At 44.2% G+C, this 17,052-nt stretch overlaps 1 protein-coding gene across 10 annotated transcripts in view; it reads right to left on the bottom strand.

Annotated features, from left to right (window-relative positions):
* Positions 1–17,052, bottom strand: part of SPO11 (SPO11 initiator of meiotic double strand breaks) — a 326,125-nt gene that overhangs the window by 155,026 nt on the left and 154,047 nt on the right. The window lies entirely within an intron of this gene.

Raw genomic sequence — 17,052 nt, 5'->3', positions numbered from 1 at the left:
CACACCTTTCATTTTCATAAGTTTAAAAATGAATGAATGAAGTAATTCTTTCTACTTTAAACGTTCACAGAAGGAAGAAAAGGCAAAAACAATTTGTGAGGCGTGTTCTTCTTAATAAACATGTACATAGATTTTTCTCCTCCACAAAAAATACATCCCTTATGTAAACACATATTTGGATTGGCTCCGTTCTTCATCCATTTCCAATCACAAAAGCCACCACTCCTCCCAATAGCGATCAAAGACATGAACACAGCAACTATAACAATTGCTACCATGGAGAAACAATTTAATGAAAACATGTGAATATATTTTTAGAGTCTCATAATACAACTTCTCAACTGGAAATGAGGGAAAACAGCGTCTCATGACCATGGGCTCGATCAAGCCCACCAAAAAATGCTCTGAAGAGCATAATTTGAGAACCATTGTGTCATACTTTAATCCACTAGAAACCAGCTAACCAAATGTAACAAATTAAGGCAAGTCAATTTAAAAGGGCAAAAATATCACTACTTGTTAGTGTACTACTGATAGACTACTCAGTGATGAGCTAAATAAGCATATACATAATCACTTTAGGTTCCAGAAATGTCATTCAAATTAGATTTTTCAGTGGATGTTCTAAACCAGTGCTGAAATACTGGCTTGTGCATCTTCTTTCAAAATGACTGAAGAAACAGATAAATGTAATTCACTTTTTTTTTTTTTTTTCTTTCTTTTTTTTTTTTTCCCCCCAAAAAACTTTAAGGAAAAAAATGAGCAAGACCTGTTTTTGGTCATTTGGAAATGACCTGCAATTCTACATTTTGCTGAGTTTTTGCTTCCAAACCTGTGAGATACACATGTCTGAACCCCTCTTAATCAGATCTGACAGAAGGACAGATAAATAGTTATTTAAATTCCTTGAGTTTTTGTGAAAACAGGTGGGTAGGTACAGGAGAGAGGTCTCTGCAAACGCCTGATCCCAATGAGAGGAAAAGCTTCATCTGGAGCTTCTCCTTCTGAGATGCAAAATTAAATCACTCATGAAATATGAAACCAGGAAAAAATCTTTGTTAGTTATTGTGCTTTTGCAACATCTTAGATTTTTCTTAATTTTTCTCCCCGCACACAGGAGCTGCTATTTCTGCCTTGGCTATAGAGCTGACTACTTGGCCCCACCGCCTTCACTGGGCATTTGCAACAGACACAGCCATGAGATGTCAGGAATTTCTGGCCAGGAATGGTCCAGCTTTGGGGAGTTATGATACAGGTCCTCCAAAGATCACCTTTAATTAATCAAAAAAAAAAAAAAAAAAAACAGAAAATGGTAACCATGAACTTGATACAAAAGTTAGCAGTGTTGATATTAACTACATCAGGTTGGTTCTTGCTATGAGCTACAAGCGGTTCATCATAACCCATGGAGCCAAATGCTGTGGTTGTTCCCATGAATGAGCTCACTGGGCTCACACAGTTGTAAACTGGGCAATTAATTTTGGTCTGGGAACTATCTGAAACCAGTGTAATTGCTTCTTTTGTGGTGTGATCCTGAGCCCATTTCATATGCAGTCTTCCCCAAAGAAAACATTGCTGATATTTGTACAATACAACACTTCAGCCATCTGAAAATCACAAAGCCCTATATTTGGAAGGATTTAAGGTATACGTATCACTGCAGATGGGTGTTTTGACCAATATTTAACAAGCTGTGGCTTGCCCTTTCCGTACTGTACAGGCTCAGTGACCTCCGACCTGCACATGCCAAGGAGGGCCCTTCTGACATCAAAACATTACTCAAGAAAATTCCTTTCAACAGCAGGTACTTTACTGACCTAGATTAAGTTGCTTGAGACGTCAAAGCCCTGAAAAAAAAAAGAATCTAAAACTGGCCTAAATGACTTCAGGCATAAAATCTGACCAAAGGAATTATGTCAGGTGCTATAAACAGAGAGGCAAGCATGTAGGAAATATGAGGGATCAAAGGGAAAATCAAATTAGCGTGATTTTGTTGTTTTCTCCCAACTAAAATAGATGCTCCTAAATGTTCTGATGTGGAAGGAAGCAACGGCTGTTGGCCGCCGCACAGCTGACTGCAGAATGCTTTTAAGACTAATTTTTTTTTAAAAGGAAAACCAAAAATGTGTTGACTGGAACACTCCATGTGATTCTGGGCTTTATTTAAACTCCCAAGTCTTTCAATAACAGGAATTAATCAGAAAAGAGGCTTTTCAGGCCTTTTTGGAAGCACGACCTCACCCAGAGGACCCTCTCCACGGAGCAGCACATGAGGCAGCCCCTGGGGTGCTGCAGGAAGGGGCTGACCCCATGTGCTGAGCATGGGGTCAGTGCTACGCCTCCAAAATTCCCACCGGTACACCTCTTGTCTCCACATCAGGGGTAAGACGGACAAAAGGATCAATAAAGGCCAAACATCTGTCAAAAGAGAAACTGGTCCCGTGTCTTAGACTTCCAGTCTTTAAGTTTTGAATGAAATCATATGCTCAAAGCCTTATAGCTTTTAAGAGAAATCTTCCTTACTGAAATCCATGCTGTTTCATGACCTTAAAAACCTACTTCTATTCAAGCACCAAAATAAATGCCCTGGCTTTCATAGGTGTTGAACAGCTGAAGTACATTAGCCCCTTCAACGCAAACTGGAAATGCTCTCCACTGGTCTACACAAGCTCGTACTTCAGTGGGCAGGTGTCAGATCCAATCCCTTCAGCTGCATGGGGAGAGACTTTTCTGCCCTGTGGATTTGCAGCGAGGCCCTTGAGAAAGGTCACATTCGCTCCAGCCTCGTGTGGTCGGTGGGGCTGCAGCCGTGAGGACAGATCTGGGGCCCCAACCCCGAACCCAGACAACTTCATTTTGAGATAGCCAAGAGAACTGTGAAATAGCATTTGTATTGGCACCTCTGCTAAGAATTTGGAGTCAAATCAAACACTGAAATAGGTCCAGATAATAAATGATATGACTTTTTGAATGCGTAAAAATATGTGACTTTCTGAAATGTATGGAAAAGTCCTTTTTTGGGGTGTATTTAGCCAGCAGCTCCACTTCAGTGCCAGTGCCTGCAGTTTCCCCAATCGGGCATTTTACCACAGTTTTGCAAGGATGAGTTTTTTAATTGGTTATTCATGATGAAAATGTTACAGTGAGCTGAGTGCCCCCACAAGATGGATACTTAGAAAACCCAGTTATTTTTGTAATGGACATAAATAATCCAGTTGACAGTATTCTGGAAAACTCTCGCAGCTTGGTTAGCTGGCTCTCCAAGTTCTGCCACCACAGGATACAGAGCCTGAACATGAAAACAATGAAACCGTATACATCTCAGAATAAAAGGAGGATGACAAACTCTAGAAATTTACAGAGATGAAAAGGGAAAAAAATGAGCAACATATAGAGTATCACATGAAACCAGGGTTCCTTGCACTACTTTAGATTAAACCCAGCATTTTGGAGACCCCTTTGGCCTTGGAGACCCCATTTATCCTTGAGCGTTGGTTGTAGAGTTTCTAGGTGCAAATGAGTAGCTTCCAAAGCTCCGGCTGTTGCCAAGCCTGCAAATACCTGCTGGGAGAGGTGGACGAGCTGGGAACCAGCACAGCTTTGACAGAAGAGGCACAACAGGAGCACTGAGTAAAGACGTGGTACCTGCCTCTCAGCTCTAGTGTTGCCACCTTTAGAAAGTTTACTGCACAAAGTAGTTGACCTAGAAGTGTCTCTGCATTGCCTTCTGACTAACACAGATCCTTATACACGACATTTTTTCAAGAAATGTTAAACATGAAGGCAAGCAGCAGCACACACTTCATTAAGGATGGACAATCTTCGGACGATGGATTTAGAAGGATCTTTGCAGGTACAGTGACAGCAAGGCAGGGCTAATCAGAGCCATCCCCGGGATCACAATGGAAATAACCAGTACAACAGCGGCGCGCAGACCTCAGCCCCAGGAGCAGTAGGATTTCTGCTTTTTAGTTTCCAGTTGCTGAGCTCATTTCTAGCTCTTTCAGACTCACAGTGCTGTTCCCATTAAAGAGAAAACAAATGGATTCACTTAAACTGAAACATAAAATCCTTCCCTTGACATTGTTGCTTGTGCTGCCCCGTTTGACTGAATTATATTGCAGTCTCCTGACAGTCCTTAAGGAAGTGCTTAAAGCCTGAGTCTGTGTAACACCCACTGTGAGGAAGGGGTCACCCAAACTCCTATCTCCTACTGCTCAATTTAGTTAAGAAGAAAAAGCCAGTGCTCATATTCCAACACATGGTTCTGCTTTTAGATCTCTGGGAACTTTGTGTCATTTTTTTTAATCTATTCTCGGAGCAAATGTCAGTGCCTTCAAACTCCGGCGAGGTCCTTATCTTATCACCGGGAAGAAAGCCTTGACCTGGGCGTTTGGGGCGAAGAGCCCGTGGTGTGCGAGGCAGGGGGCTGCGAAGGGCTGTCCCCGTACAACCGTGCTGGCTCCTGCTCCTGAAGGGCTGGGTTAATTGCAGCTGAAGTGCTGCTGGCTTCATTCCTAGCTTTATGGCACATTAGGGACTTCAGAGAAAGGTAACAGCCACCAGGCAATGATGGCAGGAGCGCACCAAGTAGTTGTCTCACTGGAGATGCAGAGGGATGACCTGAAACCCTGGCGTGTGCCACCAAACCAGCTCCAAAATCTCTTCCCCAGCCTTCACCGCCGGCATTCCCCATCCTGAAGCACTGTTTGCCAGTGCTATAGTCACACCTCCTTTTGCTACAACAGCACGCTCAGCGCCTAGACAAGGTTTGTGTTGACGGCAGAAGGTTTTCCTCTACACAGTTTCTATACTGAGATGTGTGAATATGTATGAAAGTGCAATTTATTTCATTCTACCCTTACAGAAAACATGACAGAGAAGAAACTGCTACCTGTTGGTGCTGCAGACCAATACAGTCTGATTTTTTCCTAGCACTTTTCTGTCTTTATTCACCTGTTGTCTGGGACCTGGCTCTGGGATAAGAGCCATTTGGTTGTGCATTTGTCCATGCCTCTTAAAGCAGAGTTTCTCAGTTTTGTAACAAATAAATGATCCTGCTAACTAATATAGAATCTAGATCCTTGCATGAGCCAGAGCATCCCTGAGCCGGGCTGACTGGGCACCGCCGATGAATGATGCAGACAGGCAAGCTGCTTCAGCCACTGTAGGAACCTGCTGGCAGTGACACAGCCTGGCTGTAATTTCGGGCTGCCTAAAGCCTCTGTGCTCAGTTTCTATCCACTCCTGTCCCAGGCATGGACACAATGCCTTTCTTAAAAGGACATGTGAGCATTTGCAGCTGCTTCATGTGAAGCAATAGCCAGTCCTTTCTGGTCACTGAACTGGCATAAAGGCAATATAAACGAGGACACGAAAAGACTCTCCAGTATTCTGCATTTCACAGATTCCAGTAAAATTAATGACAAAGAGACCTAAAAATTGCAGAAATGCAAGAAATGCAAATCGGGACAAGAATGCTTAGGAGTGACACCTTAAAAATTAAAATACTCAAAGCACAGGATAAAATAATTTTTTCAAAGGAGATTTAATGAACCCTGACAGTTATTTGTATAATGCTTGTTATGTGGCATCACTAAGATTTTTCTACTGGTGAAGGTTAAATGAAAGTGTTTTGACAGCTTTCACTAGAGGGATGATATTTAATATAGAACAGTTTGCAAAACAGTATCAAGACCTGGGAATACCTTTTTGGTTAGTCATGGTGACCTCCAGCCCTATGAAGAAAAAAAAACAACAACAAAAATCCATCCTAAATCCTGTATGTTCTGTTTTTAGCAACTCATCTCACAAAGGAAAAATGACCTAAGATTTTTAAATCCCCCTTTAAAGAAAAACGATGTCTAAGCACTAACTTTAATGGTTTACATGAACTGAGGTCCTGAGCCTAAAAATGCCCAGAATGGAATCTGAGCAGGCTGGCTTTTCAAAGGAGAGCAATCAGTATAATACAAAAAGCTCTGAAATTTGGACTATGTCAAGCCTGAAGTTTGCAACCCACCTAGTCTTTTCCTTCTCCCTGCACAGCAAAATAAGGCAGAGCACAAATGGTGCCACCAAAACCCCCTGGTGCTGAGACCGGGGCTCTCCAGCCATTTGTTCCTTTCCTAGAGAGCTTTGCCCCCAATTCCCAAGATAAAGAAACCCTAATGGTAACTGCATTGAAAGAAAGCAAACCAAAATAAAGAACTGTAAAGAAAAAGATTTAGGAAAATAGTGCTACTGTTTTCTGGTCAAAAACTCATTCAGATAAGCTTCTGCACTTAGAAGGATTAATGCTACAAGGTTTATGGTGCAATCTACCAAGTCTGTGATTTTGCCTACGCACTGAGGCAGCTTCTGTGGGTTTCTCAGCAGTCCGAGTAGTCTGTTCCTTCTAGGAAGTCTCTCCCTGTACAGCGAAATAAAGACCTAGCAAGGCAGAAGTTTCAGACAAACAGCTCCTATTAATCCAAATGGGAACTGTTTGTCCACATTTTGTCACACAGGGAACACGAGGGTGTGTTTGTGTTTATATGTTAGAGCGATCCCATGGAACATAGTGGCAGTTTCAAAATTGTTCTCCTTTGGATTTTTTCAGTCCAAAACATCCACTTCATAAAACTGTTTTATAACAAAATCCACATTTTTCACCCAAAAATGCAATAAAACATTTAGAAGAATTTTACATCTCCCCATGAACAGACTTCTGCCAACAAGAAATGTCTCCAATACTAAGTGTGCGCTAGCTCCAGTCTTGCACACACTTAGTTTTTGGTGCTTTCTGAAAGCCAGCTGATTTTCTGGTATCACCTGAAACAGGCTGTTCTCTCAGGCAGCACAGTCTTCATGTGCAAAACGTTTCAACCTCGGCTTGAAGCATGCCGGGGAGCGGGAGGCAGGAGGGAGCTGAGCTCCCCCGGGTCCGATCACCCAGCAGTGCGCAGGCACACGGCACTGCTCGGCAGCCCCCTTGTGCTCCCCCAACCCTTCATGTTTCACACACTCCGGCATTAAAGGTGACGTGACAGAAGAAAAACAAAGTAAGAATAACAATAGCTATCGTAAACTTAAGAAAAATCAGGAGAAAACAGTTTCAAAAATGTTGGTAACTCCAGGCTTGTTTCATTATAGTTATGCTGTGTCTTACAGAATCTGGGAGGGGGGAGCTGTTGGAAGAAATACCAGCAGAGGACTAAAAACGTCTAGAAAAAAATATAAATTTGTCATTGAGAGCTACTCTTCAACTTCAAAGCATCTTCAGTCTCTTAAAAGGATTTACATTTGAGCTGAAGGGAATTTAGGTAATGGGCAGCTCTGAGAGATGTAGCCTCTAGCACAGTTTTCACATATCACACAGCTAAAGAAACAATTCCTATTGAGTTTCACATGATGATTTATTATTTCTGCAATATTCAAGCTTCTCTTTGCCTCTTTAAGATTCACTGCACACTTTGTGAAACTATCTAGAAAATTATGTAATTGCCAAACAGTCCCCCCGGTCCTGCCTGGAAATCACACTTCGCCTCTAGCCTCTTCCAAATCAAAACACAAGTGAAGTAACTCCCAGTTTCCCATGGAGTTGCATCAGTCCTTTTGGTGCCTTTTTCCAAGCACAGGAGCACAGAGATGGAACAGCAGGAACTGGAGTAAGTCACACAGAGACCTTAGGAAAAAGTCTATGGTCCAAGGAAGGAAGGAAACTACTGAAGTAAAGGGGCTTTTCTTAGGCAGAAATTCAGGCTTTTTCCTAAAGGGGAAACCTGAATTGGAGCCCAGACTTTGAGCAGCTAAACTACATTTTTACAACAGCTAAACTACTCAACATTAAGCACAGATATTAGAGGAGATCTCAGAGCAAAATCCGGAGTAAAACTTATCCATACGTGGGAGAAAACCTGTATCAGACTGCAGCTCCCCAAACCTCGCAGCTAGATTCCTTGTCTTGGTTTGCAGCACACACATTTTTAACCAGAATTCAGCTCCCTGTAAATACCACAAAACCAAGAGGTACAACTTACCAAAAGCAAGAATCTGCTTTTAAATGCACCACCATAATGATATTTTACTTTTGGATAGAGAATGTTTACCCAAACAGGGACAGAGGGCCCCAGTTTCATTTTAGGCCAGTGGCCGGATGCTGACCTGGTGTAAATTCGGGGTTTTCTGTACTTCAAAGACCCTACTCCAGATTTACAACCCTGAATATAGAATTGGAAGTGATGTGATTTGTGGCTAATCATTCCACCTCTGAGTGCTTTTGTGCAATAATGTCGTTCTTCTGCCTCACAGAGTTTAGGTATCTGATAAAAGGTGCTATAAAAAGGCATTTTAGAAGATTTACTGCTGTGATACACAATTTTCTGCCAACTCTCCTTTCTCAGCTGAGAGATCTTTCCTTTCAATCTAAGCAAAAGATCACCCCGAGAGAAGTCTCTTTCCTTCTAAATGTTCTCTGCCATACAATCTTCCCATGGAGGCTAACTCCAGAGCTTTTTGGAGGTTCTGTGGAGAGGCAGAAACATGCTTTCCAGGGAACTGAGAATTTGATGGATTGGTGATAACAGAACCAAGCCGCAGCAGTTCTCAGCCTCCTGCTTTCTCCTGAAGAAATACCAAAAGACAGCTTTTTCCCAGATACTGTTTTCTCTAGCCCCCAAAAAGTTTTGTGTGAGGCACTTGGAAAAAAAAGTGAGCTTTAATGTTATTTAAATGCCTAAATGTTGTTTGAATAGTGTGGATTAATTCTTGTGGTTTAATACCAGATTAAAAATAAATGTGCTCTTTGTGGTGATCCTCGTGTGCGACAAAGACTGGTTTGAGTCTTTCTTGAGCCTTTTGTCTCTTGCTGCTTGTAGATAGCACTTAGGAAAACACATTCCCAGTGGCCCCATAGACTAAAATATCCTTTTGAAACTGAGGATTCCCTCCTCCTTTTTACCCCGGGGCCAATCTAAGTGATAATGTGAAATACCTGCACAGAAACTGGCATCTTTGCTCTCACTAAACTGCGTATTGCACCTGAGGGCAAAACAGAGGTGTGTGCGTAATGCAGAGCGCTTTGGCATGGATTTGAGGTTTCAGACTCTCACATCATGTGATGATAGCTATTGATTCATGCAAGGGGGAAATTAACTCCCTAAACTCCAGGATGTCATCTCCCCGAGCACCCTGACACTATTCCCGGCTTTAGGATCAGAGGCATACGGAGGGGGCAGATTTAAGGGCTGGCTGAGAGAGCCAGAAGAGCTCCTGGCCACTGGGAAGTGGGAGAGAGCCTCTTCTGCACACTGCTGTGGACCGAGCCTGCCCCTCAGCTGGGGAGAGACTAAAACACAGCCGAATTTGCAGCTTTTAGGTGGGCTCTGTGTGTGTCAGGGTGCGAGGAGGCTCAGCGCTCCCCAGCGGTCAGAGACCAAGGAACGTGTCACCTTTGGGTGGCTTTGCTGTGGTGGCGAAACTGCTGGTGTGGGCTCGGTTGGTCTGAGAAAAAGGCATCTGGGGGTTTCTTCCCAAGCCTGTGACCCTGCTGAGGAAAGAGCAGGGAGACAGCCTGCATCTGTATCAATCTATATGGACCTAAAATTAAGAAAACGTAATTATGAGAATTGCTGGCAAAACCTACCCTTTAAAGCTGTTCTCCTGCTTCAGTTCCGTTACTGCAACTCTGGAAGCACCTGATGGAGATCATCTGGAGCTACGTAAGCTTACTGCAATAGGAGATTGGCTTCTGCTGGCTCTTAAACCCCGTTTATTTCAACTGCCAAAATGTGCCCCATCGGCTACACTGAGATTGAAGCCAGGCATTAACTCAGAGCTGGTGCTGAGTGTGTTACAGCCTGCTTAATCCCATTAGCAGTATAGGCATGGCCTAAGCAGTTCCAAAATATTAGCCTTCTCAGCAAACAAGCTCACCTTTTCCATCACCTCGTCTGCCCCTGAATATTCAGAAATGCCCATCCAAAGTCATAGTAGTCGTGGTAAAATGGGGGGACAGGGACAGCAGGCACTGACCTGAGGAAGAACTGCACTGTCAGGGCATCCCTTTGCACAGAAATCTCCCCCTTCTGGGGGGGCACTGATTTGCTAGGATTCCCAAGATCTTCCAGCAGTCATCTGAACACAATCTGAATGAGAAAGACTTTTTCAAGAAAGAATTAAATGTCTGTGCAAGATAAGATCTCAATCCACAGCTCACTGAAGTCAGTTTAGGTCTGTTAACTTCAATGGGCCCCTGAATCACCTCCTCCTGAAAAGAGCTCTGAAGCTAGGGATCCCAGGAAAATACCAAACCCAACAGGAGGAGCAGGGGATTTCAGAAGCAGATGGCTTCCTTGGGACATTGCTCCATTTTCCCCACTGGCCTAGTACAAAGAAACATAAGAACAGCCCAACATCGTGGCAAGTGGAAGGCAGGCTCGATTTCACACCCCAGCAAAGGGGCCGAGAGCAAAGTGAGTGAAATGTTGGCTGGAGAGGGAAGCCCAGCCAGGCTGACAGAGCAGAAAGTCGGGACTTAAAGCCAGATTTCACTTCAATCTGTTCCATGTTCTGCTTGCTTTTGGTCCCTTTGTTTCCTTCTTATCACTGACTCCAGAGAGCAATTTGGAGCAGAATTTCTGTCCCTTGATTCCACCCAGAGGACTCTGGCAAAGTAGATGCCCGTCTGGGTGTCTATGCTGAAATTTGGGGGTGTGAATATTGCCCACAATGATGTAGCATTTTCTGGGAACAAAATGCAAAGAGACATTTCCCTTTCTTTTGCAAATTAGGGCTGCTTCAAAAGCTGCTTAGACTCTGGAGTCCTCATAACCCAAGTCAACTGGTCTTTTCTTTCTTTTCTTTAAGCAAGAAGTGATAATTACCACAATATGCAGTATTGTGTCTCTGGGACTTTCATATCCAACTTTAGTGTTTCTAATGTAACTTCAGATTCATTCTTTCCCCCCACCCACCCAAGAGGCAAAGGCAGAGATAATTTAGAAATCTTTAGGACTGTTTACATTTTGAATGTTCATGGGGAAACTGCTTTGAAATGAAAATACATTTTAACAAGAATGTTATTGTTTAGTTCTGTTCTGCTAAACATGACTTAAATACACTCAGAGCTTGTGTCTTTATTTATGGATTTGATTGGCAATTTAGGAAACTGCCATTGGTTATTTGAAGAGTGTGTTTATTTAGTGTTACAATTTTGGGTCAGTTCCCCTCAAAGGAAACTTCAAACATATACAATGGCAAACTTGACAAATCATGTCAACACTTGGAATTGGACACTGCTTTCCATTAACTCTTAGGTAAACTAAATCTATCTGCCAGGGACATTTTTTGTTAAGTGGTTATCAGCAGTCGTGCTTTGCCAAGAGATTTTGATTGCCATCCGTTACGTCGTTTTCAGTTTTTAAAAAACATCAGATTAAGCTAGAAGAAAGGTAGAAGAAATGCACAAATGTGGAGGACAGAAGAGGCAAGGGCAGCTCTGTAAAGGTGTTTAAGCACCCAAGTCCAACACAGCGAGAGCGGGGAGGGGAACTCTCGCCCGGATTTGGGTTCAGAGGATTAAAGGCCAGTTTCACAGGTAACCGCACACCCAGTTTGTTGTAATCAGCTAGAATCTGTCGTACACACCGCTTACATACTTCGGCAAAATTTGCTGGCTGACTATTGAGCTTTCAAAATCTGGCCTTAACTGATCTGCCTGGCCTCACCCCGCTGTTGCATCACCACTGACTCCTCTGCTCTGCTGGAAAAGCAAATGACAGCTGCACTTTGTAGCCAGAGAGTGCTTTGTGCTCACAGAAAGCTGCTGAATACCTCTCTGGGAGCAGAGATTAGAAAACAGCTAATTTTTGAACTCTTAACGTGGGTTTAATACCCGTGGTGTGAAAAAGGTGCTGAGCCCCATGCCAACCATTTTGCATGCCCCAGGCAGCACACTCAGGTACCAGGCAACTGGGGAGCTTTCAGGGCTTAGCCACAGCTGAAATGGAAGTACAGTTTGGGTTGTACACACCTCTACGCACCTCATGATGTCAAGCAAGCCATTCGTTTGCTTGAGGCCACACTGGAAGGCTCCATGAGCTGCCCTGACCACAGCTCCAGTGAGCGGAGCAGAGCTCAAAGCCCACCCGCAGGTACCAGCGCTGAGCACGCTTCCTAGGTTTGGATCCCAGCTCTTGCATCAGCAGGAAAAGGCTGGCGGGTGAGTGTCTCAAAATTGATAGGAAGCATCTAAGTTTACTGAGTCAAAGGGAGTCGTTCCATTAATATAAACGGGCTCTGAACCAAGCCTTAAGTGATCTGACAGAAGAGCACTGATCTTCAAAGGGACATGCTTGCTGAACTCAAAAGCTACAAACAAAGCATTATATTATACAATTTATTTGACAATCACAATTCCTCTTCCCCCACACTTAACCTTGGGAGGACTTCTGAGAGCTTTGGATGTTTTGTTGGAGACCTTACTAATCCGAGTGTCCGACTTCTGGGTCACACCAACTCAGAGTTAATCCCAATTTATCTGGGAATCTCAGCTGGAGGTTTCCCAAGAGTCTCCCTGAGATCTCTGTGGTTTTCAAGCTCCATCTGACTCAGACAACCTTTTAAACTGCTTTTTACAGCATTTAGGTACTTTCCACATCTGGCCCTGAAGCTGGAAATGTGTGAGGCTCAGACCCAGTAAAATATAAACTAAACTTTTATGAACCCCATAAACAAAGAATAAAATAAAACATAAAATCTCTGTTGGCTTGCAGATTGGCCTGGTTCTTTTATTTATTCATTCATTCATTGACTCGTTCATTCACTACCCTTGCATTAAAATAACAAAACCGTTTTTAAGTTCAGTAACTTCCTGAGAAATATGCCACTGAACCCGTGCGTTTTGAACCCACAGTCTAACTCTTAATATCCAGAGCACACCACTGCAGATGTAATCAACATTGCTTAGTTAAGCCACATTCCTTATTTTTCAAAAAGCTGTTTTTTCTCTTTGGCAGAATTCCTGTAAATGATTAGAATGATAACACGGACAGATTATCTGTTGGAACTCAGTACCATGGAGAAAACAATGGATTTTTAGGTTTTCACAGTGGTCTTTGGACAACAAATATCTATTCTATTCATACATGGTACATACATACTACAACAAGCTGTACATGTGGCTTCTACTTCAGCTTAGGTGTCCTTAAGTCTATGTGACCTATTGTCCATATGTAAATGTTTTAAGCCTTTCCACTAAAATGAGGAAGCCCTTGAAAGTGCAGCAGGTAGTGCACTTCTTCCCCCGACACCCAGCTCTGCCAGTACAGCTGCTGTCTCCATTCGTGCTGAGCCTCACACAGCTCTGCCCATACCCACCAGCTCCAGAAGATGCTCAGCCTCAGATCTCCCAGCGTTGCCTGTTAAGAACCAATACAAGGAACCAAAGCTCCCAAATTTCCAAATCTGCTGTTGGCCACTCTGCTATGACTTCAATGGGTTTGGGGTCAGGACCCTCAAAAGTTCCCCTTTCTTTACTTTTCATCCCCCAATTTACCGTTTACCTTTCCAAGTCTGACCTTTACATGCACAGATTCTCCTGAAGAGTAGTTTTCATCCATTCCTGTTGTTCGCTTTTGCACAGAACCACTGCCCTGAACCACCACTCTACTTCTCTTTGGTATGTAGTTTTCCCTCTCTGTCTGTACAGAAAACTACAAGGCAAAGGCTCTGCACTTCCCAGACTTTCTTCCCACAGAGTGGTGCAAAAGGCAAACAGCAGCTTGCCGTTCCCTCTCATTACAAGGACACAAATTCACAGTGGATTTGCAGGAACCAGGGAGCTTCGTGTCCTGGTAAACATCCCCTGCTGCCTGCTGGAGTTTGGCTGTATGTCTCCAGCACTTTCTAAGGGTGAAATGTAATTTAAGTATCTAGCGCTTATCGCAAGGATGTAAGAGACCTCTTATGCAAAATTTAAAAGGTGCCAAAAGGCATTGCCTGAAGTCCTAAGAGAAGCTGATGAAGTGCAGTGACAGCAGAGGTTTTTCCCTGCTCCCCAGTGGCTGCCCCCTTACAGCACAGAGGATTTCGGCAAGGAACAGCCTCGCACTAGAAGCCACCTGCTCTGTCGCTGGGATCACAGCTCGGGGTGCCCCAAGAGAGGAAGAAGTCCTGAGAGTGACACAGCCACCCAAGCAGGCTGAGCTGTGTGTTGTGCAGTTTTGTAGCCAAGGAAGGCTTTAGGGATCTATCTGAAAACTTTCCCTGATATTTAAAGCAGCAGCAAACTAGCCCTGAAATATTGGTAGGACCAGCTCCAATAAACCCAGGACATTTCGCGCAGGCAGCTTATAACAGCAGGTACATTTTGCAAGCAAAATAACTATAGCAAAGTGCATGCAAAGCATATTTTCATATAAAAATTGGGGGGCACTGAAGTCTGTTGCCACTAAATCCCATTTTGATTCAAAATGACATCTCCTAAAGAATGACCACAACTGACCATAACAAACACAGGACAGTAAAATAAATAATGCTATTTCTAGCAGGGAATTTATAGTCCTAAGGTCATTTAGGAACAGAAGGGAGGTCAGGAAGAAGGATCACATTATAAAATGAAAGCTTTTCTGACCTAATGAATAGCAAGGAGACATTTTGGCCACCTCCTAGGGAGCACTGATTATGGCCACTCAGCAGCCTCTCTAGGTGGTGGTTAAAACATCTTGTTTCTATTCATTAGTTCAGCGGTGTATTCATTCCACAACAGACGAGTTTACAAACTCCTCCCTCCTCCCCTGCAGCACTCCTGGTTTGCAAATATGTCATCCACAAGTAAAAAAATAAATAAATAAATCTGGAAACGCACATCACCAGCCCTAAATCTTCCTTTTGGCTTTTTTTTTTTATACCTGGCCCCTGAGATGTTCTGTATTTATTGAGAGCATCTTTTGAGGCAGTGCAATGAAACCCCGATGTCTGGGAGGAGAGGCGATGCTGGCAGAGGTGGGTTAGAGACCACGGCCTGGCTGCGGGAGTGGAGGAGGAAAGAGAGAGAAGAGCAGGGCTGAGTGCTCCTTCGAAAGATGTATTTGCTGCATCTCTTTGTGGGTATGTTGCCACTATATCAGCATAGCAGTGCATGCATTATGCACATTTCTGCTTCCTCCTGTGGTCCAGAGGACTCCCTGCCCCACTGGCCTGCCTCCTCCCGTCTCAGTCTCACACCCTAACTCTGCCCTGGGGTTGGTGTTGCTCCTGCTCCCAGCAGCTCTCCTGGAAGTAAACCTCGCTGCCCTTATAGCTATAACCTCTTTGTTTCCAGCCCAGAAGTGTCCCTGGCTAGTTCCTGCTCAGCAGCTCCTGCATCAACATTTGTCACTGAGCTTGTCTTCCCTCCTCCCTTCAGCTACCCCAGTCAAACAGAGAGAGAAAACACCTGCAAGAAATAAATAAATTAAATATATATATATATATATTATTGTGTCCTACAAGTAGCCCTGATCCAATCTGAATTAATCTTTGCATCCAGGTGGTCAAAAAGGCACACGGTGCTCACAACGGACAAGAAGAGGCGCCTGCCTCCAGCTCTCCAGCACAGCCGGGCTCTGCCACCGCGCTGCGCGGCCCCAGAGGCTCAGCGTCCCCGCCACCGGCTATGGGATTTCCCTGGGAAGAATGCAGACAGGCGCCAGGCAGCTGGGCACTGCCGAAAATTTCCCCAGCCCCTTAGCTGCACCTTTAGAGATGTTAAACACGGCCTTTGAGAATCTGCCCGGCACAGATTTATCTCCAATTTCACAGCGATTCTGGGAATGGCATCGGGTCACCTTGTCCTGGTCCAGCCGGGGTGAGCAGTGCTGCTGTAGTAGCTGGGTGTTGGAAATTTAGTGCAAACACAGCAGTTATACTTTTTTTTTTCTGATAAAAATACATTTTAAGCTGCATGAATAACACCTCAAGTTCTTAGCAGAAGCGGGTGCAAAGAAACAAGGGTCTTATCAAGTCCACATGCCCAAGACGTATCACTATTTTTAAATCTTGCTCCCTGACTGAAACCAGAGGATTTTTCTCAAGCCAGCAGGAAGAAAAAAAAAATCAGCCTTTGTGAGACCACTGCGACCATGTTTCCCCAAGGTTAAGAGCCGTTTCTGCCTGCAGTACCACCTGCCTGTCATGATAGATAATTTTTGTTCTGATCTGTGATGCTTGCTGCCACGGGAATGAGCCCATTTGTTCCTTAATACATGTAAGATGTGCAGCATGACACAGAATTTGCAACAGACAGCCGTGGTCCAAGAGCTTATACATCTGTCCTCAATATTTTGCTCCCTAGGGATGTCAGCTTTGCCAGTGCAAGGTTACTGGCAGCACTGATCCCTGACCAGCACATACCTTAAGGTCTAGGCACTGCCGAAACCGCGGGACGGGCCCTGAGCCCTTCTCGCTAGCAGTGAGGCTGCGTCCCTCACTGAGAAAAATGCAAGGCTTTTGCTTTTTAAGCTGCTGTTCTGAAAACATGCAAATATTGTAAAATTTGACGTCTCGAGCATCTGTATAGTCATGCAGATCTCTCAGATCAACAGCGCTCGGCTTAACGAGCAACTTACACGTGGCAGGCTATTCTCACAAAGGGAGCATCCCTACACATGGGGCTGTGGAGCGGTGAGCGAGAGGAGCCGGGCTGCAGGGTTGTGCCTCTCGTGGCGTGCACCCAACAGAGGGCATCGGCGCAGCCCCACACAGGGAGCATCAGCACGCTCTGGCCCCAGGGATTTCTGAGCTCCGGCTGCACCCGGTGCTGGTCTGCACTGGCTGTGCCAGGAGGGACACTGCAAGGCCAGGGCCGGACCTCTCGAAAATGTCGGTATTAATGTGCAAAGTCGTTGTCTGTAGAACCATTTTTTTTTTTAATTTGAAAAACGCTATGATGTTACATCACTAAAAATACGTGGGTAATATTTACAAATTGTATAACACTCTCATGGCTGCATACATATTTCAGGAGTGGGTTTTAGGACATATTGCCACACTGGTGTAGAGGAGAAATGAGAAATGCCACAGCTGCTCTGC

The sequence above is a fragment of the Anas acuta genome, chromosome 16, assembly GCF_963932015.1.
Source record: "Anas acuta chromosome 16, bAnaAcu1.1, whole genome shotgun sequence".
NCBI lineage: Eukaryota > Metazoa > Chordata > Aves > Anseriformes > Anatidae > Anas > Anas acuta.
This window is presented reverse-complemented; position numbering and strand designations above follow the sequence as displayed.